The sequence below is a fragment of the Macrotis lagotis genome, chromosome 4 (genome assembly GCF_037893015.1).
Source record: "Macrotis lagotis isolate mMagLag1 chromosome 4, bilby.v1.9.chrom.fasta, whole genome shotgun sequence".
Lineage (NCBI taxonomy): Eukaryota > Metazoa > Chordata > Mammalia > Peramelemorphia > Peramelidae > Macrotis > Macrotis lagotis.
In genome coordinates this window covers 59,623,608-59,649,433 of record NC_133661.1, presented here as the reverse complement: position 1 = coordinate 59,649,433, position 25,826 = coordinate 59,623,608, and positions in this window count along the sequence as shown.

The window sequence follows — 25,826 nt, the reverse complement described above, 5'->3', positions numbered from 1 at the left end:
TCTCTCTATTAGCTCAGAACACTCACCTTTTCCTCAGCTTATTCTGCTCCTCACTTTCCCTCACTAAAAAAAGTCACTACCATTTGCCAAAAACCAAATTAGCATTCCAATCAAATGCAGCTGGTCCCTGAATTGCTTATCTCAGACTTCTCGTGAATATAAAATGGACAAGCAAGAGAAACTACCAACCATCCTCTTTGGGGATTTTCTCTGCACTTAGGATGAGTGATAGAAAGTGAATATCACTCTCTTCCAAACTTAGCTTCCTGCAATGGGGGGAGGGGGGGATGGGGGGGTGAAGTTGATGAGTCAGGTATGATTTCCTTTGGTTTATGGAATTGTCACAGGTGGAATGGGCAGGACTGAGCTTTGTACTTTTCTAATAAGGAGTGATATCATGGCATCATAGATGGACCTATTAAGGTTCGGTTTTTAGAACTATCCTACGAACAGTTTATGAAGACCTGAGTTCAAATCTAGCCTCAGACATTCCTAGCTTTGTGATCCTGGGCAAGTCACTTAACCTCTGTCTATCTCAGTTTTCTAAACTGCAAAATGGGGATAATAGAGGTAATGTTCCAGGATTATTGTGGGGATCAAATGACATAATATTGATGATGATGTTTTAAACACGTGTTTTATTAGCCCTTGTAAGAGAGCAAAAAGAGCCCTGAACTTGGCATCAAACGATTTAAATTCCAGTGTTTTGCCTTTTAGAAATTTAATTTTTTCATGTGTGAAATTATCTACCTCCCAGAGCTGTCATGAGGAATAGATATGATTGCGTATGTGTGTGCAGGGACTCATGAAGGTTTGTGTAACTCAAATATACTAGGAGAAATAATTAGGTAGATGACAGTTTCAAAACTAAAAGGAACAATGTGCTCATTTTATAGATGAGGAAACTGAGGGCCAGAGAGATAAAATTATATGTCACAAGAAATAAGTAGTAGAACCAGAATTCAAAATTCTGTCCTCCAACTCTCTATGTCATTCAGTGAAATTAATGTTTTATGGCTCCATGATCCCATATACAGAAGGATTCTCTGTCTTTTGAGGCAGATCACAGACCCCCTTAACCTTAGCAGAGAGTTTTATGAATTTCTAGGATCAATAAAAATGCCACCGATGGCCAATCTTCTGATGATTGAGTCTCTTCAGATGATCTGGTTGGTCCTTGAATGACAAATCTATTGCTCATCAATAGGCAAGGATTCAATTTTTTTTTCTTCTTAGTTAGATAATCTGAAGGCTGCATTTTATGGGAATATTTTTTTTCTTTTCGCAAAATTTCAGGGTTGGGAAGGACCTCAGATGCCATTTAGTACAACATTTACCTAAATAAGAGTCAGTCCCCTCTGTATCATATGAACCAGTCAACCATTCAGCCTTTGGCTGAAGATTTCCAATGAGAAAAACCCACTATCTCTCAAGGGAGCCCATCTCATTTTGGTTGGCTCTGATCATTAGAAAGGTTTTTTGTTATTTGTTTATTTTTCCCTTAGTGTCAATCATATTTATCTTTTCTTAAATAGTTTTTATCTATTCCTTCAGAATCTATAGTTTGGGCCTACTCTCCATATGACAACTCTTCTAATATTTTTCATACTAAGAAGTCTATCATGTTCCCATAAGCCAAGTGGTGTCCATGGACATTCCATATAGTCTGTGAAATTGGATGAAAATTGGGAAATTTACATAATCATTTCAATATAAAAGGTTTCTTTTGTAATCCTATGCATTTATTTTGTACAAAACATTATTAGAAGGAGTCAATAGGCTTTACCAAACTGTGAAAGGTATACATGACATGAAAAAAGATCATCAAATGCCATTTCCCTAAATCTTTCTTTTTCCAGATTAACTATCTCCATTTCCTTTACCAATCCTCACTCCAATTCAATCCAGTAAACATTTATTAAATACCTGCTATGTGCCAGACACTATGCTTGCTGTCCTCTTCTGATCACTCTCCAGATTATCAATGCCTTTCTTGAAATGTAGCTTCAAGAAATTCACATAATTATCAAAATATGGTCAATAGTCAAGGAGCCCTTTTTGAGTACCTACTATATGTCAGTCACTGTGATAAGCCCTGGGGATACAATTAATAAAAAGAAAGACATTCTCGGTCCCCAAGGAGTTTACATTGTAATAATGGAAGATAAAACTAAAGGAATATGCAAAGCATGGGCAGAAATGAAAGAGAAGGTCCATCAAGTGAGGATATGATAGAGATAGAAGTCTGCAAAGACAGTATCAGAGCTGGGAAAGGAGAGGAGTGAACATGGCAGCTTGGGCACTGCCTTTAAAAGGATGGTCTCAGAGAAACTGACCAATCAGAGGAAGGAACCTCAAGGGTGAACTAGTTCCACCAGGGCAATGTACAGTGGGACTATCATCTCTCTATCTATGAAGGAAACATCTCTTTCAATGCAATGTTAACTTTTTTGGTTACCATTCCAACTTTTGATTTCAAAAATATGTATTTGATTTCAGTCACTTCTGGACCAAAGTATGACATTAGAGTAGGACTTTATCTGAATCCTGAAGGTATTACCTTTTCAGCAATGGTAATGCAAATTTTAAAGATATGTTAAAATTATTAGTGTGCATCATCATTATTATTAGCATTATTATTAATATATTCTGGACATATACTGGGTGCTGTGGAGAATAAAAATAAAGGAAGGAAAAAACCTAATCTCTGTCCCAAGTGAATTACAATTGCACAAAAGAGGATAAAGTACATGAAACAAATAGAAAAAAATACAAGATGACATCAAGTTGTGTCTAAGTATTTGGGCTAGACAGCAAATGTTTAAAATGGTCAGGAAGATGGGAGATCATTGTAGGTTACAGTTTATAGGATCAAAGATTAAACACTAGAAGGTACCTTAGAAGCCATCAAGTTCAATTCCTTCAGGGATGGCTAGGTGGTGCAGTGGATAGAGCACTGGTTCTGCAGTCAGGAGGACCTGAGTTCAAATCCGGTCTCAGACACTTAATAATTACCTAGCTGTGTGGCCTTGGGCATGTCACTTAACCCCACTTTAACCCCATTTGCCTTGCAAAAACCTAAAAGAAAAAAGTTGAATTCCTTCATTTTGCAACCCACTCACATTTTTAGACTCACACTGCTAATAAATATCTGGTCCGAAATTTGAACCCAAGTCTCTGAAATAACTAGATTGATTCAGTATTATCGTTTAAATGATCCTATTTTATAGTCCATTGTATTTGTCCTTTAATTGCCAAAATCATTGTTATTTGTCTTTGAACTACTCAGAAATATAGTTGACCCATAATTGAGTTAAGTTTAGAGATCCAATTCTCCTGTTGATCACTTCTGTCTTCTTACCTCAGGGAAATGTATTATCCTTGAGGGATACAAATAGACATCAGGGAGTCTGGTCTAGTATATTTACACCACTAAGCTATCCTTCAAGGATGTCTGCTTTTCTGTCCAAAGAAGTCTGATACACTGTCTCTAATCTTGCAGATGGACTCAAACAATGAACACTTCTGAATCTCAGGAGGAAAGAAGAGGGTCATTACCAGCCCCTTGTTCCCAATTTCCAACCAACTTTATTATCTTATCCTTCATTTTACAAATGAAATAACTGTAGCACAGGGAGATTGAAGTGATTTTCCTAAGGTCATATGGCTAGTCCATGTCCAAGCCAGAATTTGCACTTCTACTTTCTTGACTTTAAATCCAATGACATAGTCACGATACCAAATTATCTCTTATCAGGGTAGCATCTTTGTGTAGTAGGTGAAATTTTGGATAGATTTTGGAGGATGGGTTGGATTTGATGTTCAATTTATAAAGCAGGCTTCCATGGGAAAGAGTTGTCATTCATAGGATCATAGATATAGAGTTAGAAGAAATCTTTGAGGTCACCTATGACTTACAGATGAGGAAACTAAGGTTCCGAGAGAAGTGTCTTTTCCAACCATAATCACATACTTAGAAATGCCAGAGACTAATAAGTACTAGTCCTGCCTCCCTGATAGCAGTTTTCTAAAGTTGCCACTCCTTTCACCATTCACAACTTGACAGTTCAGTCTTGGATGACTCCCACCATCTTCCCTTTCTGTTTTCTACTCTCAAATCACTAAATGACCTTCTTACACCAGAAGCCAATATTCAAGTTCAAGCTTTAAGAGTGCCTCAAAACCCATTGTTTTGTACATGAGTTATGAAGCTAGTGCTCCATCCTTGGGCACGTAGTCTCCAAGAACTTTCTGCCCCAGAAAACAGATTCTCCCATCACCCAAAATTTAGAGTGACTGGTTCAGAAAGTTTTCCTTCCCTCCTTCCTCTTCTACCTCTCAAATTACTCACCATCTAATATAGAATTGTTCCTTTCTACAAGGTTTTTGAAGCCACTGACCATCTGTCCTACTGAATAAAATCTTTCCCCTTGACTTCCATGACTTTTCTTTTTCTGTTCTTTACTGGTTCATAACTCATCTCTTTCCCCTAGGCACTAATGACCTCAGGTCTTTATCTTGAGCCCTTATCTTTCTACTTTTTCTTCTTTGATAATTTTATCAACTCCCATAGATGCAATTATTTCCTTTATCTAGACTATTCCCAAATCTTTACATCCAGACTTAATATTTCTCCCAAATATCTGATATATATCTCTATGTAGGTGCTCTACCAGCATCACAACTTCAGATTCAAAATAAAACTGATCACCTTCCCCAAGAAGCCTGCCTTTCTCCAAAGTTCCTTTTGAGGTGTTTTACTCCCCCCCCCAGTTATATAGGTTCATGTTTCAGACTCATCCTTGAGGTTTGATTCTTTCTCACCATACATAATAGATCACTACTAAGTTTTCTCATTTCTGCCTCTACATCTCCTCTAATTTTTCCTTCACTGCACTCACAATCATCTCTTTTTCAGACCTCCATTAGCTTCCTATTTGAGATATCATAATAATGTCCCATTTCATTCCCCTGCCTTCCAGTTCTCTTCTCTCCATCTCTCTTCCTCAAAGCTAGCAAAGTAATATTTTTAAGGCACAGGTTTGACATATCACTCTCTTGTTCAAAATCTTTTAATTTTTTTGTCATTGCCAATAGTATAAACACAAACTCTATAGTCTGGTATTTCAGACCTTTCAAGCTTAGCAGCATTGAGTCAGAAAACTTGGGTTTGAATCCCACCTTGGAAAAAACCATCATTTTTAATTTCTGTGACCTATTTTGTTGAATGAGGGGACTGAACTAGAGGATCTCTAAAAATACCTTCCAACTATAGGTCTATGACCCTATGATAGTTGGGCTCCCACCTACATTTCAGTCTTATTATGCTCCCCTTAATAAACCCAGCAGTTAAATTATATCAGTCTATTTGTCACCAAGTTCAGCTTTCTATCCCCACCTCAACATCAGCACAAACCTTTCCCCTTGTTTAAAAGGTGTCCTCTTTTCAACTCCACAATTCAGATTTCCTATTTTCTTTGAAGGCTAAGTTTGGATGATGCCACCTCCTATATTAATGGTCTCACTCTCTTCCAAATTCCTGTATTTGACAATCTGTGTATGTCTTAGACCCTCACCCCACCCCAACAGGATGCAAGTTTCTTGAGGGAAGGATCTATTTTCTTTTTTTATCATTATATCAGGAGGGGCAATTATATGCCTTTCATCAATTAGGCACTTAGTGAATATTTTCTGAATTAAGCTGAAATTGTAGTCAGGTTCTGTGGAGTGTTTATCACTGATTTAATTTGATTTGACATTTATTAGACCCTACTGCATACAAAGTACTATACAAGGTCTTATACAAGAGCAGTAACACTAAAAATATGTTTTCATCCCCATAGAGAATAGTTCTGAATCAGAAGAGTTTGCTAGCCTTAAGACAAGAGTAGTATTTTTGATTCTGCTCTAACTTCTCCTGTGATGATCAAGAGTAGATGTGGTCCAGGGGAAAAAGCATGGGCATCTTCAGGTATTTCCTAGCACCACCTCCAAACCCCTCCAAGCACAGATGATTCATGAACATATAAATAAATATAAATTTGTTCTTTGGTAATTTTATCAACTTCCAGAGATGCCATTATTTTCTTTATCTAGACCATTTCCAATCTTTATATCCAGTCTTAATATCTCTCCTAAATATCTGATGCATATCTCTATATAGGTACCCCACCAGCATCTCCAACTTCAAAAGTCCAAAATAGATCAGCTTCCCCAATAAGCCTGGAGATTTTTTGGAGTTCAAATAAAGTGCCTGGACAAAATTCACACAGAGATCCATCTTTATGACCTTTGGAGTCTTAGGAGGTGGGAGCACTCAAGGAGAAGGGAGCAATGATTGAGCCTCTGTAGGTGTTATCAGAAATTGGTGGTGCTAGATGTGGAAGACCTATTTGATGATATTCAATCAATTTATTAATCATTTATTAATCAATCCCAATATGCAAGTCAGTACTTGATTCTAGAAAAACAAAGAACAAATAATGGCCAGCTCCTGTCCTAAAGGAATTTATATCTCAATTGGGGATTTATAAGAAAGAAGATAAGTAAATGCAAGATAATTTGAAGATGAAGGAAGTGCTAAATATTGATAAGGAAAAAAATGCTTGGAGTTGACACCTAAGTTGAACTTGGAAAGAAAGCTAAGGATTCCAAGAGACAGATGAAGAAGAAGCACCTTCCAGACCTTGGAAGACATCCTGAGCAAGGCACCGGTGAGAGTTTTATTGAAGAGTTGTTGTTTGTTGTTCATCCTCCTTCTCTACAAGGACCAAGAAAGTCAGGAGGGTAATGTTTTGATTAGTAAATGAATTGAATTTCAGTGAGGGGAAAACTATGCAAATCCAACAGTCTCCCCTCCACGCCAGAGTCATTAGAGACAGGGACGAGACATTGGTCAGGTTGATTAGCGAAGGGTCTGTTTTGCTGGAAAACTGACTGGGGAAATCTGGTTAGGTAGTTTTGAACCAGATTATGAAGTCTTAAATTCCAGGTTGGTGATTTATATCTCAGAGGCAATAGACAGACATTGTTGATATTTGAGTAGGGGAGTGCAATGGTAAAAAATAGGTTTTAGTAAGATTATCAACAGATGTGTAAAGAACAGATTGGAGGGGTGGCTAGGTGGCATAGTGGATAAAGCACCGGCCCTGGAGTCAGGAGTACCTGGGTTCAAATCCGGTCTCAGACACTTAATAATTCCCTAGCTGTGTGGCCTTGGGCAAGCCACTTAACCCTATTTGCCTTGCAAAAACCTAAAAAAAACAGATTGGAGAGAAACTGGTGACTGAGAAACCAGTTCAGAGACTGTAGCCTTAGCGGACGTGAGAGTAGTAATGGGGACTCAAAGGAGTATGGATGCTGTAAGTGGAGAGGATGGTACATATATAATAGATTCTGTGGAAAAAGAATATTATGAAATGACATCACTGATTGGAAATGAGGGTTATTGAAAGGGTGGAGGATTTGACCTTGAATGTGTAAACTTTAATGATTGGAAGGTTGGTGGAGACCTCAACAGATGCAGAGAAGTTTGGAGGAAAGATGGATGGAAGGAACAAGATAATGATTTTTTGTTCTGAATGTATTTGAATTGTCAATGAAATATCCAAGTGGCTAGGTCCAGTGGCTAGTTATAGGACTGTAGTTCAAGACAAGCATTAGACTGGATATTTAGATTTAGGGAACTACACTCCCCAATATGATTTTATCATCCATTCAGAGCTCAGGGAAAGTAAATAATGAAATGACTCAATTGTCTTGACCTCCTAGATCAATAAAGAATGTGCTATATTGAGAGACAATTTGTTGAAATTAATACCGTATTGGACTGGAAATTAGGAATATCTGAGTTTGAGTTCCATCTCAGAAGCTTACTAGCTTCTGGATAAATCATTTTATGTCTCTGACCTTCCATTTTTCCATTTATAAAATGGAAGTAATCACATCTACTTTAGGGGCTGGTTGTGAAGATTGAATTTTATATAGAGACAGATAAATAGATAAATAGACAGATAATATATACATGCAAAATAGTATTTAAAGTACATTTTACATGTTGATAAAAATGTTTTAAGGATAGTTTCAAAGAAGAGAAAAGTATTATACATAGACAACCAAAAACCAGTAAATCAGTATTCTGAGACATTTTAGGATTTGATTACAGCATCTTAAGGGAGAATTTAGTAAAATGGATGGTGATTGGTGTGTTGCAGGTTATATTCTTGGCGGGGAGGGATGTCCAGCACTAACACCCCAAAATAAGAAGCCTGTCAGAGTCAAGGTGAAATGTGCCACTGTAGCTGAAAATCAGGTCAACGGGGCTAGTTTTGTTTAGCTTGGATGGAAGATAGGAGCTTGGAATCCTCTCTCAGACTGATGCGAGCTTCATGCATAACAATGAGCTATGTTTAAATGGCCTTACTGTATTTTGACTCCAGGAAAAGGCATCAGCCTGTGATGAAGGCAGCAGCATATTACCGAGCCAGGATTGGAAGGAAGTTAGATCCAAGGCAGGGTTGTGACTGGAATGCTGAGTTTGTGCAGGAGACAGTTTAAACTCATGGAAAGTGGAGGGTAAGCTGTAGCCATGGATAAAGGCCAAGCAAGAAGTTAGGAGCCAGAGATCAAAACCAGGCAGTGGGTTCAAGCCAGAGAGCTAGTCAGGAGAGCAGAAGCAGACCCACCATCCCAGTGACCAGGAAGCTTGAAACTGGGGCAAGGCCTGCCTCAGACAAGGACCCCTTTGTATTCTTTCTACTGCAGCAGGCATCCATGAATGACTTCTCAGGGAAGATCTAGAATAATTCAATCTACCATCTTTTTCCCTTCTGCCTACCAAGAGTCTCAGGTCTTCCATCTGTGTATAGATTATTTCCAAATCTCTCTCAACCTGTAAGGTCATCCTGTGTGGCTATCCCACCAGTCCCTCAAACCCAACATGTCCAAAATTGGACTTCTTATCTCTTCCCTAAAAAAAAATTTTTCTTTCTGATAATAACAAATTAGCTGTGGCACCCCAATCTCCTATGGTCAAGACCTTGAAATTACCTTTGACTTTCCCTTCTTACGTCTTAACAGTCACACCCTATTTCACAGGACCACAGATATAAAGCTAGAAGAGAACTCAGAAGCTCAATCCCCTCATTTTACTGGTGAGGAAACTGAGTCTAGAAAGGTTAAGAGATTTTCCAAAATTCACATAAGAAATAAGTCTCAGAGGTGGAATTGAATCCAAATCCCCTGACCTCAAAGCCAGCCTCTTTCTCTGTGAGCTTCATGAAGGTAAGGACTTTTTTTTAAATCTAAATTGTCTATCTGCCCCCATTGAGAAACATGTAATTGTATCCATAGTTGGTGTCTTGAATTGAGCAGAGAGGTAAATATTTTGGCTCAAAGTAAGGAAAAACTTCCTAACATTTATTGGGGGGGAGGGGGGATATAGGAAGGAGGAGAGCAAGTCTGCGGTTTCAGTAAAAGAAGTCCTGTGTGGAAACTATTACCTAAGGAGATGAACTGCTCAGCTATAATTTAGAGTTTTATATTTAGCTGTTAACACTTAGCAAATCCACTGGACTATGAGGAGTTAAGGGACTGGTCCAGGGTCATACAGCTAGCACACCTATTCCCTCTACAACACAATTTTTCCCATCACAGTTTTGACATATTATGGGTAGGCATAAGAAGTTAAATAGCAGTTTGGGGGGGAGTTTTACAGAAGCCATAGATGACATGCACTCAGTACAGAAAAAGTTTAGAAACTTGAAGATGCATGAAATATATGTATAGTACTGTAAATACCCCAGAAAAGAAAAAAAGAAAAAAATCTCTGGTATGAAGAGAGGAAAAAAAGTTTTAGGTAGATTTTCCAGATTTTGAGGACATTGCAACTCCCATGATGTAAGAGGAGCAGTGCATGAGAAAAAGTATTCCAAGGTGAGTCCTTTATCTGCTATTTAAGGGTGTCTTTCTCTAAATAGAATGTCCAAATGTTCAAATTAAGAAGATCCACCTCAAATAATCACATGAACTATTTGTGCCAACCTGTGGTAGAGCATCCAAGGCCATATTAGACTGGTCAGCCATAGTCAGACCCTTTAACTTGAATCTGACATAGTGATATCATTTTGGTTCTCTTCAAGAATGAAGGACAACAATTTACCAATCCTGGCTGCCCCAAAGTATAATGGACTATCTGTGGAAGTAGAAATCTCCTCTTACCATAGGTCTCCAAGAAGACTCTTTATCTAACATGTTATAGGGAGGGTGGATGTCTGCTCAGGCTTAGATTTGAAGGGATGACCTCTGCAGTCCCTTCCAAACATGGGGATTCTGTAATTCTTTGCTTCGTCCAATAAAATTTGCTGAACACTGAGGTCCCTGCTTAGGTCTGAGCTAAAACCTCTAAGAAGTTAACATCTAAACTCTTATAGTCTAGCTGGAGAAACAAAATGAGTGTACAGAAAATTAAATTATACACCCACAGATCAAAGGACTTTAGGTCCATAGAATAGGATGTCCTTCCATCATGGACTGTGATTTTCACATCCCCAGTGTCTAATATGAGGTCTATAATCAGGATTCAATAAATGATGATTGAATGAACAGCAAATAAGTTCAAATTGGAAGCCCCTCCCGTGTTGTTTTCCCTTGAATGCTGAATTGTGTATGGAAGACACATCCTTGGCAAAGCTACAGACCCACCTACCTGTAGGCCAGCCAGGAAGTCTAGCCTAGGAGTTTCCCATTTCTTTTCCATTTCCTACCACCAGATATAAACTGTCTGAACTCATACCAGGATTTTGCAAAAGAAAGATTTTATGGGTTTAATGGAATCTTTCAATGAATGAAGCCAAATACAACCTAATTAGAGCTCTTAGAAACCAGCTTCTGAATCTAGGACCAATTTATACTTGGCTGCCTCTTGTACCTACTGTGTTTGTGATTAATTGGGATTGAAACCATGGGACAGACAAAGAGAAATAAGAGATGGCCACTGACAACTGAATGCATCAGAAACTTATCTCCAAAGGGTTAATAATAATAATAATAAATTTATAAATTTATATAAAATTTATATAATACCTATGTTTTGGGCAATGCACTAATCAAATATTATCTCATTTTATCCTCATAATAATTCTGGAGGTAGATGTGATTATTATTTGTATTTGGCCAATGAGAAAACTGAGGCAAAAAAGAGGTTAAGTGATTTGTCTAAGGTAACCCCTAGCAAATATCTAAGGCTAGATTTAAACTCAAACTTTCATTATTCCAAGTCCAATGTTCTATCTGCTAGGCCATGTAGCTTCTCATTCTTTTCCTTCTACACCTGTCTCCAAAACACAAATTTTCTAGAGTAGAGACCACCTCATTTTTTGCTTTTCCAGTGTCTAGCACTAGCTCATTAAAGGTTACATACTAAATGTCAGTTGATTTGATAATTGATTAAACAGTAATCGATCATACTCAAACAGCACTTTCAGTTTATAAAATGCACCTTCCATTACTCAATGAGGTGACCCAGACACACCCTAGTATTTACCTTTGAACATGTTTAGAAATCTCCATATTAGACTTTCCCCTCCCTTCCCCTGATTCATTAACCTTCACTGAACTGAATGAACTGTCAGCTATGACAACAGGTACCCTTCTCCTAAGAAGCTTCCCTGGATTTAAGACAGTAGACTTTTTTTTAACCTTTTTAAAGACCAGTGTGAGGGGGAAATTATAGAAAGGACCTCGGATATCATAAAGCTTTCTAACTCCCTCATAGTTATTATATTCCTCCCCCACGCACACTTTTTTTCACAATGACATTAAAATTACAGTCAAGGTGATTTCTTCCTCCTTCATGATTAGGGTTGCTCTAATGAGCATTAATAACCGACCTTTATCAAGCCTAGAGATGGAAATCAAGCTCAAGTTCTAGCCTTGAGCCTGGAACCAAATGTTTGATGTTAGTTTACTGTCTCCTAAAATAATCAAATCAATAGCTAGCTAGCATTTACATATAGTTTTAAGTCTCACATTGTGTTTTACAAATATTATCTCATTGGGTTGTCTCATTATGCTTGGAAGGTAGTAAGAGTTATTTACCCCCATTTTACAGCAAGTTGTTAAATCATTTACCCAAGATAACACAGCTGTATCTGAGGTCACATTTGAACTCAGGTCTTCCTGATTCTCCTATAATGCTCTATCCACCTAGCTTCCAATCAATATCAAAAAATAATAATGAATATAAATAATAAAATAATATAATAGGATATATTATTATAATAAAATGACAAATTACAATGTGTCCAACTGTGACTGAGGAGACCAATATGAAAGCTTGGAATGCTCTACCACAGGTGGGGCACAAATAGTCCATATGAACACCTGAGTATTTACCCTAAACTTACATATCACACATTTCCTCTGAGCTGCTTCAATGCTGTCTTATTCACAGAGTGCAACGCTCTGATGAAGGCACACCAGGCTGGGTGGTCCTATGCCATTGTCTTCCATGCTGCATCATCAATTCTAAAGTTCTTAAAAGAGACCTTCAGGGTGATACAATCTCCTGTTCCATCAGTTTTCAAATTAATCTCCACAGTTTACTGATCTAAGGCATAAAACAAGGAGATGTCTGCTTGTACAGAGTTCAAAGAGAAGATGGATTCCTTGTAGGAGATGAAGTTTACCTCCTGTGTGCAGATGAAAGAAGAGATGAGAATAAGCATTTCATTACTATGTACTTAGCCACTTAAATGCTTTTTAACAAATATTTCATTTGATCTTCATAAGAACTGTTCAAGGCAGGTATTATTTATTATCCCAGTCTTACAGATAACATATCAATTGCATCAATCCCCTAATTGAGATTCACAATCACTCAAAAGACTTCAGCCTATCCAAACATGAAAAATCAAGTGGATGAAAAATGCTTATTGTACAAAATGGGATATTCAGTTGAACATCCAATGGAGTTGATCAGAGATCTAGCAAGAAAGTACAGATGGAAATAGGTTGAGTCTAGAATGGAACAGGATGAAGAGAACAGAAATAATTAAATTTGGAAAATTGTATAGGGATTTCAAGGACTTCAAACTTTTCCCCTCAAAAAAATCCATCTTTTAAGTACTAAATTCTTCCACAGTGTTATATGGCTTTAAATCATTGTATGCCCAATCTCAAAATTATGAATTGCCCAAAAGATAAAGGAAAAACACATATTTCCAAAGGTGAATTACATGAAAAAAATGGTCAAAATCATGTCACCAATTAAATGCTGACCAGAAAAGAAGATCAGGCAATCATGCAACAGGATGGAGAAAAACAGACCAAGTACACAATGCTTAGAGATCTGGATAGAAAACTACCAGCACACTGTATGGGCCCCAGGAAGATATGGATAAAAATCACATGAGATGAAAACTGTTAAATAGATTATAATATGTAATATTGGATGAATATATACATTGGCAAGCTTCTGAATCTAGCCTAACTTTTCATACTTTTTGCATCCCAGAAAAGGTTGTCTTGGGTCCCCATCTCCCTTAACCATACTGGCTTAGTCCACAGAATCAATTCCCTTCTCAGAACTCAGCACATATTGATTGAATGAACCACTTCATAATTAATCATTTTCTCTCTTATTTTCAGACATACTATTGTGTTGATTTTTAACTTCTATTCTGAGTGTTTATACCCACATATGTAGGTATATGTATATATCTCTAAGTGTAGTATAAATGCATATTCATGTATATATTTGTAAAGTCTAGTTGGAAAGACTAGATAGAAAGATGGTGGGCTGACTGGATGGATAGAAGGACAGATAAAGAGACAGATGGACAGAGAGATAGAAAGAGAGATAGATATAGATATTGATAGATTAAATAGAAAGATAGGAAGAAAGATAGATCTCATCTCTCCAGTTAGACTACAAATTATTAGACAGCAGATACTGTGCCTTACTGTTATTTATGTCTTCCACATTTGCTAAGAAATATCTTTGTAACTAGAGTCATATCCATTTACACATAGATATAAACAGACAAGTCACTCCAGATTCAAGATATTGTATGGATCTACATTCACTTAAAACCTAGTTTATCAGTTCCTGCCTACTTTTATTAGTTAAGTTTTATTAGTTAGAGAGCATCATTGGTTCAAACAAATGACATTTAATTAAATAGTATAATAAGAAAAGCAGCAATAGAACACTTCCCTCATAGACCTAAATAAAGGGCATGCTTCCATAAATACACATGGGAAGAAGCATGGTGCCAAGAAAATATATGTGAAGAGATAACTCATCCCTTCTTATAATGTCATCACATTACCATCCCTGGTCAGATCTTTGCTGTGTGCATTATATAGTCTTCCAGATTTGTAGTCTGTGTAGGTCCTTGACCTTGCTTGCTTTACATAGTCAAATAAGTAATATGCCTTCTTTTGATCACATCTCCTTTGGTCCCATGATTACAGAGCTTCTCTCTGCTATGAAATTCTGAATTTCAACTGAAGCCTTTAAGTGAGGTGCTACCTCTTTTCCAAAAGCTAAGAAGGAGGTTGTGACATCTCTCTTGGAATCTAGGACCCAAGGTTTAAACTTCAGGCTTTTCAGTGAAGGAGGCAATTCCTTCATATATTCAATTATTGGACCAGGAAAAAAAATCCTCACATGTTTTTTCTATGTAAGGAAATATTTAGCAGCTCCAAGAATCTTAGCTGTATATAACTTTTCTTTCCAAAAGAAGAATTTACCCTTTTTAGGTATCAAACTTTTCAAACACAGAAGGATCAACTACCTAAAAGCATTTGGTTGGTATTTAAATCTGTGGTCTTCTGACCAAGGGCAGCAATTCTGCCCCAGTCTTTTATCTAACTTGGAGTTAATAGTACCTTTAAGTCCCACCAATTCTTGATTACAAATCATTGAAAATCATTTCTGTGGACTAGGCTACTTTTCAACAAGGTCTGAGAACACAGAGTTTTACTCAAGCCTTTCCCTACACCAATGATTATTAGGGTCACCTGTAAAAATAAAACTGAAATAGAAATGTCAAAAAAGAAAGAAAGGAAGGAAGGAAGGGAGAAAGAAAGAAAGAAAGAAAGAAAGAAAGAAAGAAAGAAAGAAAGAAAGAAAGAAAGAAAGAAAGAAAGAGAGAGAAGAAAGAAAGAAAAAGAAAGAAAGAGAGAGAAAGAAAGAAAAAGAAAGAGAGAGAGAAAGAAAGAAAGAAAGAAAGAGAGAAAGGAAGAAAGAAAGAAAGAAAGAAAGAAAGAAAGAAAGAAAGAAAGAAAGAAAGAAAGAAAGAAAGAGAGAAGGGAGGAATAGAAAAGAAAAAAATCCAGGTGGAGGCATGTCAAGACATTGTCCTCCATGTCTAATTCTTCATTCCAAATTCCTGCCTTTATTTTGTACAAGTGACTAATAACAAGTCTCCTGGGCTTTTAGCTGCTCTAGTGGTTGCTGATTGACAGATTAATGTGTTATCCTTCCCAGAAGCATTTAAATTGTAAAGGAATGGTGTAATGGGAAAGGGAATAGACCTGGAACTGGAATACTATTGTTCTTGCTCCAGTTTTGCCACTAACTAGCTACATCACATTGGACAGGCCATTTCTCTATTAACCCTAGTTTCTTAATTTATAAAATGATAGATGATCTTTAAGAGTTAGAAAGGGACCTTTGACACAGCTGTGTGACATTGGGCAAGACATTAATTCCTTTTCTTCTTAAGTTTGTTTCCTCATCTGTAAGATGGAGAGAATAATAGAATAATAGATTCACAGGCCCAAATCTGGATGGACCTCATTTACATTGGATAAGAAAACTGAGACTTGATAAAATTAAGTAATTTGCTCAAGATCATACAAGTCATATAGGTAGTTAACATCAATGCTTTTAATTCTATATATAATACATGCATGTATATATACATGGATATATAAAAATATAAGAATATATTATATCATATTGATGTGAAATATTAATATTATTAATTATATATAAGTACAAAGTTATATAAAATATGTATAATGTAATATATATAATATAAAATATGAGCCTTTATGTATTCTGTGTATAATGAAATTGTCTCTAACATAAATATATAATATGACAGATAATTATATATCATGGCTATATAATGTATTTAATATACATTATATAATATAAGCATGTTATATACATATCCATTTTATATTGTATATTATATACATTATGTAATATTACCTATATTATATGTAATCAGTTATATAATACATGTTAAAACAATGTGATATTTTTGTACATGTACATTATATATGTGTAAATATAAACATATGTATATGCCTTTGAAAATGTGATTTAAATTAAAATTAAAATCTCAATTATCATTGCTATCTTCTTGTTACAATTTGGAGATGATGGAAAGGATAAGGATTAGTCCAAAAGAAACTGTCCTGAAGAGTACAATTTCAGGGTAATATAGGTGAAGAAATGTTGTTGGCCCAGGAATGAGGCCTTCTTGCCATACCTGAAACTACACCAGACCAGAGAACATTTACTCTTCCTCAGTGTACAACAGCCAATATCCTCAATAACTTCAAGCACTGTTCCTGCTGCTACTTGTTCTGCATGAGAGTGGTAGGGGCTTGGACGGTGATGGTTCAGCAAGTTGTGAATGGGATTGTTCCATTTTCACAGTATCAAGCAAGAATAATAAGAACAGAATCAAGAATCAGAAGCCAAGTGGCTAGGTGGTGCAGTGGATAGAGCACTGGCCCTGGAGTCAGGAGGGCCTGCGTTCAAATCCGACCTCAGACACTTAATAATTACCTAGCTGTGTGGCCTTGGGCAAGTCACTTAACCCCATTGCCTTGCAAAAAAACCTAAAAATGAGTCAGAAGTCCTGGATGGCCAGCAAGACTTTAGGCAAATCCTCTGACCTCTCTGAGCTTCAGTTTTCTGCCTTTGTAAAATGACAAGAATTTCAGGTCTTCACCTTTTTTTTGATGCCATCAACCTCTTTAACATGAAGGTGAAGCCCATGAACCCACTTCTCAGAAATATATACAGTCAAATAGACAAGACTACAAAAGAAGTCAATTATGTTGACATGAAGATGTCATGATCTTTGCTGTTTTGTATCCTTTAGGTCTGCAGACCCCAGGGTTAAGTGCCTATGGACTAAATGATCTATAAGCCTATGATACTTCTTCCTCCTGAAACCTCCCCTCCTGAGATGCCCACCCCCAGAGACCTAAAGAAATTATCCTCTCCTGGTAGTTCAGGGAGCAGGGCCCTGCTCTTTGTCTTTTCACTACTGTGAGCAAAGGCTTCCTCCAAGTGGGCCCCCTTGGACTTCAAAGAGTCCCTGAACTACAGGGCATGGGGGGTTTCTCATAATCTAAATGTCAAACTTCTCCATCAAAGATGTTGAGGATCTTTTCTTTCTCCCTTCTAGTCCTGAGGCCTCTGAATCACCAAACTAAATGTCTTTGATTGCCTCCGACACCAGCCTGTGACATCACTGATCCTAAACAATAACTATCTAAGTGTAAATTTAAACAATGCCAACCAAATCAAAACCAGCTATCAGGACCCTTGCCTAGTGCAGAGAAATCGAAAAAACAGATGTTGGAGCAGACAGCAGATACTAGTTTAGGAAATGAGCCACAGCGGGAATCACAACGTTTAAGTCAGTTGCTCATTTCCCCCAGTTATTCCCTCTAAATGATGTTCTCTGATGTTCCCAGCCGCCTCCCTCCCCCTGCCACACACACACTGCCATGTCATAATTTCCCCCTCCTAATTAGCCAGTTGAGATGTGTTTATATGGGACAAGCACTTAGGGATCCAAAGTATCTTATGAGCTCTTAAGGCTCCTGGGGATTGGATTTCTCTCCTCTTCCTCTTCCCCAAGTTTCCAAAGCCACATGCATATACGCTCATGCTTGTACACACACACACACACACACACACACACACACACACACACACACATGCCTCCACAACAGATAAAAGACTTTCTCAGAGGTGCTGATTAGATTCAGACTTCTTCCTTTCCAGACACCATTTTCCTCCCTTTCTAGATTCTGGAACTGCTCCTACCACCATTCTATGCTTTCAATTGGCTGGTTAGTGGTAGCTCTGGTAATCAGTGTCATTAAATCTAATATTAGCATTATAGGATAATTTTACACACATATACATCTGTCTATCATCTATCATCCATCTATCTATCAATCTATCTATCTAGTCTATCTTCACCTATATACGTATGCCAGTGTATTCATACACACATATAAACATATAAATATTATATATAATATACATATTTATATATACATCTTTATAAATGTGCATATTGTATACTATTATATATATAATATGTATATTGCTCTGTGAGCAAAGTAGATTTGAAGAAGCTCAAAGGAAATGTGAGATAGGTAAGTCTAGAGTTCTATCCCAGGTATTCACATGGACTATTTGTGCCCAATCTGATAAAACAATCTGAATTCCTCTTGTTCTGATCAGTCACGGCCAGGCCCACTGTAACTTGTCTCTAACATAGTGATGTCATTTTGATCTTCATCTATAAGGAAGAAAAGGGCCAAGCTACATGCATGCATTATTATGTGTGTTTTGTGGATATATATGTGTGTGCATGTGCACATATGTATGTGCATGTAAATACATGGGTGTACTGTATGTGTATTGAGTGCTTGTTGCATTGTGTACATAGATGTGAATTTACACATGCACATAGTATTGCACATGCAATTTTTATTTGTGTGTGTGCATCTATAACACATGTATATGTGTCTAATGGTAGCCATGTCGGGGGGGGGGAGTGAGGAAGAAATAAAAGAAATGAGAGAAATTAACATGATCATTTTATTATATATTTAAACAAAATAGCATGTTGCATATAATAGATTTACAGTTTTATGTACAATCATCTTCCTAAAAATTGTACTGTTATAGAAATGCTTGTTTTATTTCACAAATTAAATATAAAATAAATTTTTAAAAGATAAAAAGTCAAAATAAATCAAAATAGATACCACATTTGAGAGCTTAGCCAGAGTAGGAAGAATATTTGACTAAAGATTCTGGGGCTTCAGTTCAAATCTCCCTCTCTCTTGGTACAGAGTTGTGATTTGTCCAGTACTGTGACCTATACCTCACAATGCAATACAATGAATAGACCAGAGGATCTGCACTCATATATCATTTCTGTTGGGTAATATTTGTTGGATTAAGACACTTGTCTTCTATGGGATTCAGTTTCCTTATCCGTAAAATGAAAGGGTTGTACTAAAATGGCTTCTAAGTTCCCTTTTAGCTATAGATCAATGATCCTATGATTAGGCAATTAAACTAACAGACTGTGCCTTCCATCTTTAAGGGGGGGAGGGAGGAAAGTCTAAGCTTCTGCTCTGAAGATGTGAGTTCATCCGGGATGGATGGATGGCACCAAAAAAGCTTTCGTCCTGGCCAAAACCACTGGAAACCATCAACAGGAGCAGTCCAGTGGGAGAGAGCCCAATTAACAGAGCTCAGCATCATCATCTTCTAATGGTCTTTTTTTTTCTTCCTGGATTAACCTCAGGAGAACTCATTTAAAATAAAAATCAATTTTACAAAGGTTACAGGGATATCTGTGTCTGAAAGTAACATTTAATTTTCCATGGCAGCCAAGCAGTTTTGCCAATTACATTGAAGTAGGGAGACAGGCAGCATGCTTACCCTGTGACTCTAATCCTCCTTCTCCTACAAAACCCTAATAAAACATCAAGGATTCTGAGGCTACCAGGGGTTCCACTGTTCAGGAGGGAAAGGCCCTTCCTGCTTTGTGATTCTAGCAACCCCAAGGAAATTAAACCCCTTTAATCTTAAGCAACTCCCCTTGGCTGCAGGGTATATATGGGGAGGGCTGAGAGGAGTGAACAGGGGAGGGAACAGTGTCTTTGGAACATCTGGGACTCATCAAGGGATAAACATGCATACATCTGGATATTAAACATATACAACCATCCCCTGTCGACTTCATGAATTACAACAAGGGTCTGGTTGGGCGCACCCCAAATCTAATTTAGCCCTATCTATGCCCAGAGATTGGAAGTAAAGGGAGAAATTTCCAGTCTTGTCCCCAATAAATTCAATAGTCCCTTTGTCTTTCTTCCTGCAGTTAAAAAATGTTCACGTTGTAAAATATTAAGCTCCCCACTCTTTACTCTGGGGACTGGGTCAACAATTTGAGAAATTGTAAAAGAAAAAATTTTAAGGCATACTGTCCACCAGAGAGAATGGGGCACTGCAGTCTTGACTCTAAGACATCACTAGATGAGAATGAAATGCATTGGAAGGATGTCAGTCTAGATCAATGATTTCTTTAAGCTTGAGAAACTTCTGGTGTAAAAACTTCCACAGTCTATCTTTGCATCCATTCAGAGGGGCATCATGGAATCATGGATGGGGTTGCACTTGGAATCATAAAGAGCTGGGGTAAAATCTGGCTTCTAATATAACTCTGGGCAAGAGCTCTGACTTCTGTGAGGCTTGGTTCTCTCATCTGAAAAAGGTGAGTGAGTAATAATATTTATAGTACTGACTCTCAGGCTTGTTTTAAGAATTAGATGGGATAAAATATGCAAAGCACTTTGCAACCCAAAGCACTGTATAAAGTCCAGTTCTTCTGATTATCTACAATTTAACTAGGAAATCTTCTGCAATCCAAGATCTTTGAAATTCTAAGGTCAGCTACTAATGCTACTAGCTGGATACTCTGAGATTGAAACTACACATACACAGACATACAGAAATATATGGATACTAATGTTCTTTATTTTCCATTTAGGAAAGAAAACTAGATTCAGCTCAATTGAAATGACTAACAAGTGAAAAAAATGGATTATGAATATGTGTTTATTTAAGTCAGGGTGAGATAGGGAAATGACTTTTTACCCAGTTATCATATTTCCATGTTCAATTTCTTTTTTATTTTTGCAAGGCAATGGGGTTAAGTGATTTTCCCAAGATCACACAGCTAGGTAATTATTAAGAGTCTGAGGTCAAATTTGAACTCAGGTCCTCCTGACTGCAGGACCAGTACTCTATCCACTGTTCCACATAGCTGCCCCGTGTTCAATTTTTTAAAAAGTGTTTTTCTCCTCTGAGGCAATTCAATGGAGAGAACCAGGTCTGGAGTCAGATTCATCTTCCTGAATTTAAATCTGATCACAGAAACTTTACTAGCTGTGTGACCCTAGGCAAGTCACTTAACTCAGTTTGCCTCAGTTTCCTTATCTGTCAAATGAGCTGGAGAAAGAAGTGGCAAACTATTCCATTTCTTTGCTAGAGAAACTTCAAATGGAGTCACCAAGAATCCAAAATGACTGAAATGATTGAATAACAACAAAAAGTTCTCCTTCCCTACCCACAACTAAAAAAAAAAAATCTACAAATGCACAAAGAACTGAAAACAACATTGTTTAATAAAAAAAAAACACTAGATTTAATTTCAGAAAATCTGCTTCTCTTATGTTGAGCTAGAAGTATCGTGCTTGGGGTAAATTGAAAAAAAAATACTTAAGAGCAAATCATCCCTATACTGCTAAAGGATGAAAAGTCCTTTCAACATCCTCTCTATGTTTAGAACCTTGGGACACAGCTCCAGTTACCGCATCCTAATTCTACTTCCATAGTTATTCAGTGCCTATGTATCCTTGATAAAATTATTTATCCTCTATGGACTGCCATTTCCTCATGTGTAGAATGAGAAGGTCAAATTGGCACTGAATCTGGAATGATTGGGGTTGAGTTCAGATCCTTTTTCTGCTTCTTTCGACTTTTGTGACCTGAGAAAAACTTTTGTGGATTTTAGTTTTTTTCGTGTGTAAAATAAGAGATTTGGACTAGGTGACCTCCAAGGTGATTTCTAGATGACCTCCTAGGTTGATGATCATACAAGGAGCACCATGGTATGGTGGATGGGGGATAGAGAGCTAATCTTGACACCAGGATGGCTTGGGTTCAAGTTTTATTTTTGGCATATGCTAACAGTGTGACCTTAGGTAATCTACAACTTTTCAATGCTCTAGGAAGATGTTTAAGATTATGCATTGCCTAGAAAAGTCAGTCTCCTATTCTATAATGTCAAATTGATTCCATATTCTTAGGAACCATTACTTTGCAATCTATTGCTATTGACATGAGTGTTATTGCTCTTGGAGTTGCTGTTCATCCTTCATTTTTGGAGACTGATGATATTTTGATAAGGTAGAGTAAGGTGATTCATATCATATCTCAATTTCTTATTGCATGCATGTCCTTAGGCAGATCATTTGACCTTTCTGGGTCTCAGTGCCTCCTCTAGGGGGTGGAGATCATTTTTAAGAACTAACTTCTAATTCTGAATCTATAATCCTCCCTATGTGACCTTAAGTAAATTATTATACCTCTCTGGGATTCAGTATGTTCATCTGGAAAATGAGGGTGCTAGATTGGACAATAAAGAAGGACCTATCTTCAGGTCCAAAATCCAGTTCTTTGCTCTAGAACAACCTCATCATTTTACAGATGAGGAAACTGAGGTCCAAAGAGAAAGTTACTTGCCCCAAAATAATAGCAAGCCAAAGACAAAGAGCAGACCAGAGGAAACCACTCTGATCCCCACCCTTACCTCACCCTTGCCTCCAATTCCCAGTACAGGCTTAGGGCTCTGTTCATAATACCATGCTAGTTCTAGAAACTGTTTTTTTACCTGTAGGAATGTAAGGGGTCATGAATGCGGCTGGCAAACTCACTGGGGCATTTCTGTTGAAGTCATTAGCAGAAAGGCTGGTTGTGATAGGCCAGGCTTCAAACCCCACCAGCCCAAGTTTATTGCATGTTAATCCATGCATAGTTTGGACATTAAATCACTATTTCTTCTGGATATTTGGCTACCTAGGTACATCTGGCTTTATTTAGCCTCCAAAATTTAACAGAAACACATTTCGGTTTGAATAATCTATGGCACCCTGGTGAAAAGAAAGAATGGAGAGTCTAAAGCAATCCTCCTCTGCCCCCTCCTGCCCCCAGCAAACACTTGGGCCTCTGAAGGACAAGGCTTCACCATCATTTGGGACTTATGGATTTTCTCCATCACTTGCCTGTATTAAGCATTCTGAAGGTAAAAGCCTAAGTGTGAGAATCCATTGTCTGGAAAACCTACAGAACTGAGAAAAGACACTTTCTGCATTCTCCATTATATGACATCACCATCATTCTGCATATTCTCTTTTAGTCTTTTCTCTTCTTCCCAAGACAAATTCACAGGTTTTAGTCCTTTGGGCAGACTCCAATGTCTTCCTGCCACTGTCCTGGGAGGTCTGGGACAGTTTGTTTTGGAGTGATATTCCGCCATTAGCAATTCTTTCCTTTTTCTTGTGACTAAAAAAGGCCATTTCCCTCCAGAAGGTTTATGCCTTATCAGTCATTTATACATTCACTTATGAATCAGTTCCAGATTTTTTTTTCTTGAGAGTACATATTGTTAAAGAGCAGAGGAGGAAGACTGGGAGACTAAAGCAGAAGAGGAAACATGATGTAGTGGAGAAAAGACACATGGAGGGGTAGTCAAGGGCATTATTTTTTGTGACAGAAATGGGGAGAAATCATCAGTACAGTTTAAGTAATGTATCTAGGGTAACAAAGATAGTAACTATTTAATGGAACAATGCGGGATGAGGCAACTGGACCTTTGTCCCAGAGTTCTGAATTTATACAGGATGCCTGAGGAATCTGTCTTGAGCCATGTTCCTTTCATTCAAATCATAGATTAAAAATTCTGAGGGCAGAAATGACTTATTTTAACAGAATTGCATGTGAAGTGAAGAAGCAAAGGATACCTCATGAAGTGCATAGAAGAATAGAAATTTTTTAAAATTGAGAGAATAAAACAATGGACTGATTCTAGTAAGAGTAAACTGTTTTAAGGACAATTCTAAAAAGACTTGTGATGGAAAATGCCACCCACATCAAGAGAAAAAATTATGGAGTCTGAATGCAGACCAAAGCATATTATTTTTACTTTTTAGAACTTGTTTTATTTTTTCTCGTGTTTTTTCCCCTTTTCTTCTGATTCTTCTTCCGCATGACTATTATGGAAATATGTTGAACATTTATAACCTACATAAGATTGTTCACTGTCATGGGAAGGAGGGAAGGAAGGGAAAGACAGAGAAAAATATGGAACTCAGAAGCTTAGAAAAATATGAATCTTGAAAACTATTTTTCCTTTTAACTGGAAAAAAATCATTAAAAAAAAAGATTAAACTGACTTCCTTCATCAGTGGATCTGGGATCTAATAGATGGGAAATCCCTCTGCCAATGGAGATCGAAATCAATCCACATTTTGTTACCATATACAGTTCCTCTGTCTGTCCATCCAAAAAGAAGTCAATACTGCATTACAATCAGCCCTCACTTTCACTGCATAACCAAACAGTCTCCTGTTTTAGTCACACAAAATGATGATTTTTTAATACATTTTTAAAATTTGTTTTTTTATTTCCAAGAACACCCAGGGATCATCTATATCTCCCTGTTTTAAAATCTTAATTGATTTTTTTTTAGTTTTTTGCAAGGCAAATGGGGTTAAGTGGCTTGCCCAAGGCCACACAGCTAGGTGTGTGAGACCAGATTTGAACCCAGGTACTCCTGACTCCAAGGCCGGTGCTTTATCCACTATGCCACCTAGCCACCCCTAATTGATATTAATGATAAAATATTTATATCTATTAAATAAGGAATCTGACAAATAATGAGAAATATACTTGTGAAAATCTCTTGTGGGAACAGACGCTGTAAGGCTGTATTTTGCAAAATCAAGTCTAATCAACAAATAGGAATAGTAGGTATTCTTATATTCTCTATATATCTCTCTGTTAATATTTGACTATGAAGAAGTCCCTAGTCAATCAGTCTAGCTAAAGTTCCAACTGAAGAAGAGGTTTTGAATATCATTAGGCTCCTTTCAGGTGGCAAAGCACCTGGTGCTGATTCTATTCCCACTGAGATCTCAAGTTAGGGGGTCCATTGCTCATCTAAAAACTGACTGAAATTTTTCAAGTTATATGGCATGAAAAGCTTATCCCCCCAAAAATTCAAGGATGCCACCATTGTCTATCTCTATAAAGGTAAAGGATAGATTGTCCTGTGACAATCACAGGGGTATTTCTCTTTTAGTCATTGCTGGTAAGATTTTGTCTGAGTCCTTCTCAATAGGATGAGCCTTCACCTGGAAGATGATCACCTCCCTGAGAGCCAGTGTAGCTTCAGAAAAGGTAGAGGAACAATCAATATGGTGTTTGCTGCCGACTACTCCAGGAAAAATGCCAAAAGCAGAACAGAGATTTATATACAATACTAGTAGATCTGACAAAAGCCTTTGATACCATCAGTCATGAGGGTTTAAGGAAAATTATGTCAAAATTTCATCAGTATTGTACATCAATTTCATGATGTTGGGCATGCCCAGGTTCTGGAAAGTGGATGATGCTTTTGAGATTTCCTAGTCACCAAAGGAGTGAAACAAGGAGGAGTCTTTGCTCCTATCCCACTGAGGATGAATGTGGCCTCAAGGTCAGCTACCACACCGATGGCAAATTCTTCAGCTTCAAAAGGCTACAAGTCAATACCAAGGATGAGGAAGTGTTGGTTCAGGATCTTCTGTTTGCAGATGATTGTGCCCTCAATGGAGCCTCTGAAACTGAGATACAACAAAGTATGGATTAGTTCTCTGCTGTTGTGCTCATTTTGTTCTAATAATTATCACTAAGAAAACCCAGGTACACCACACTA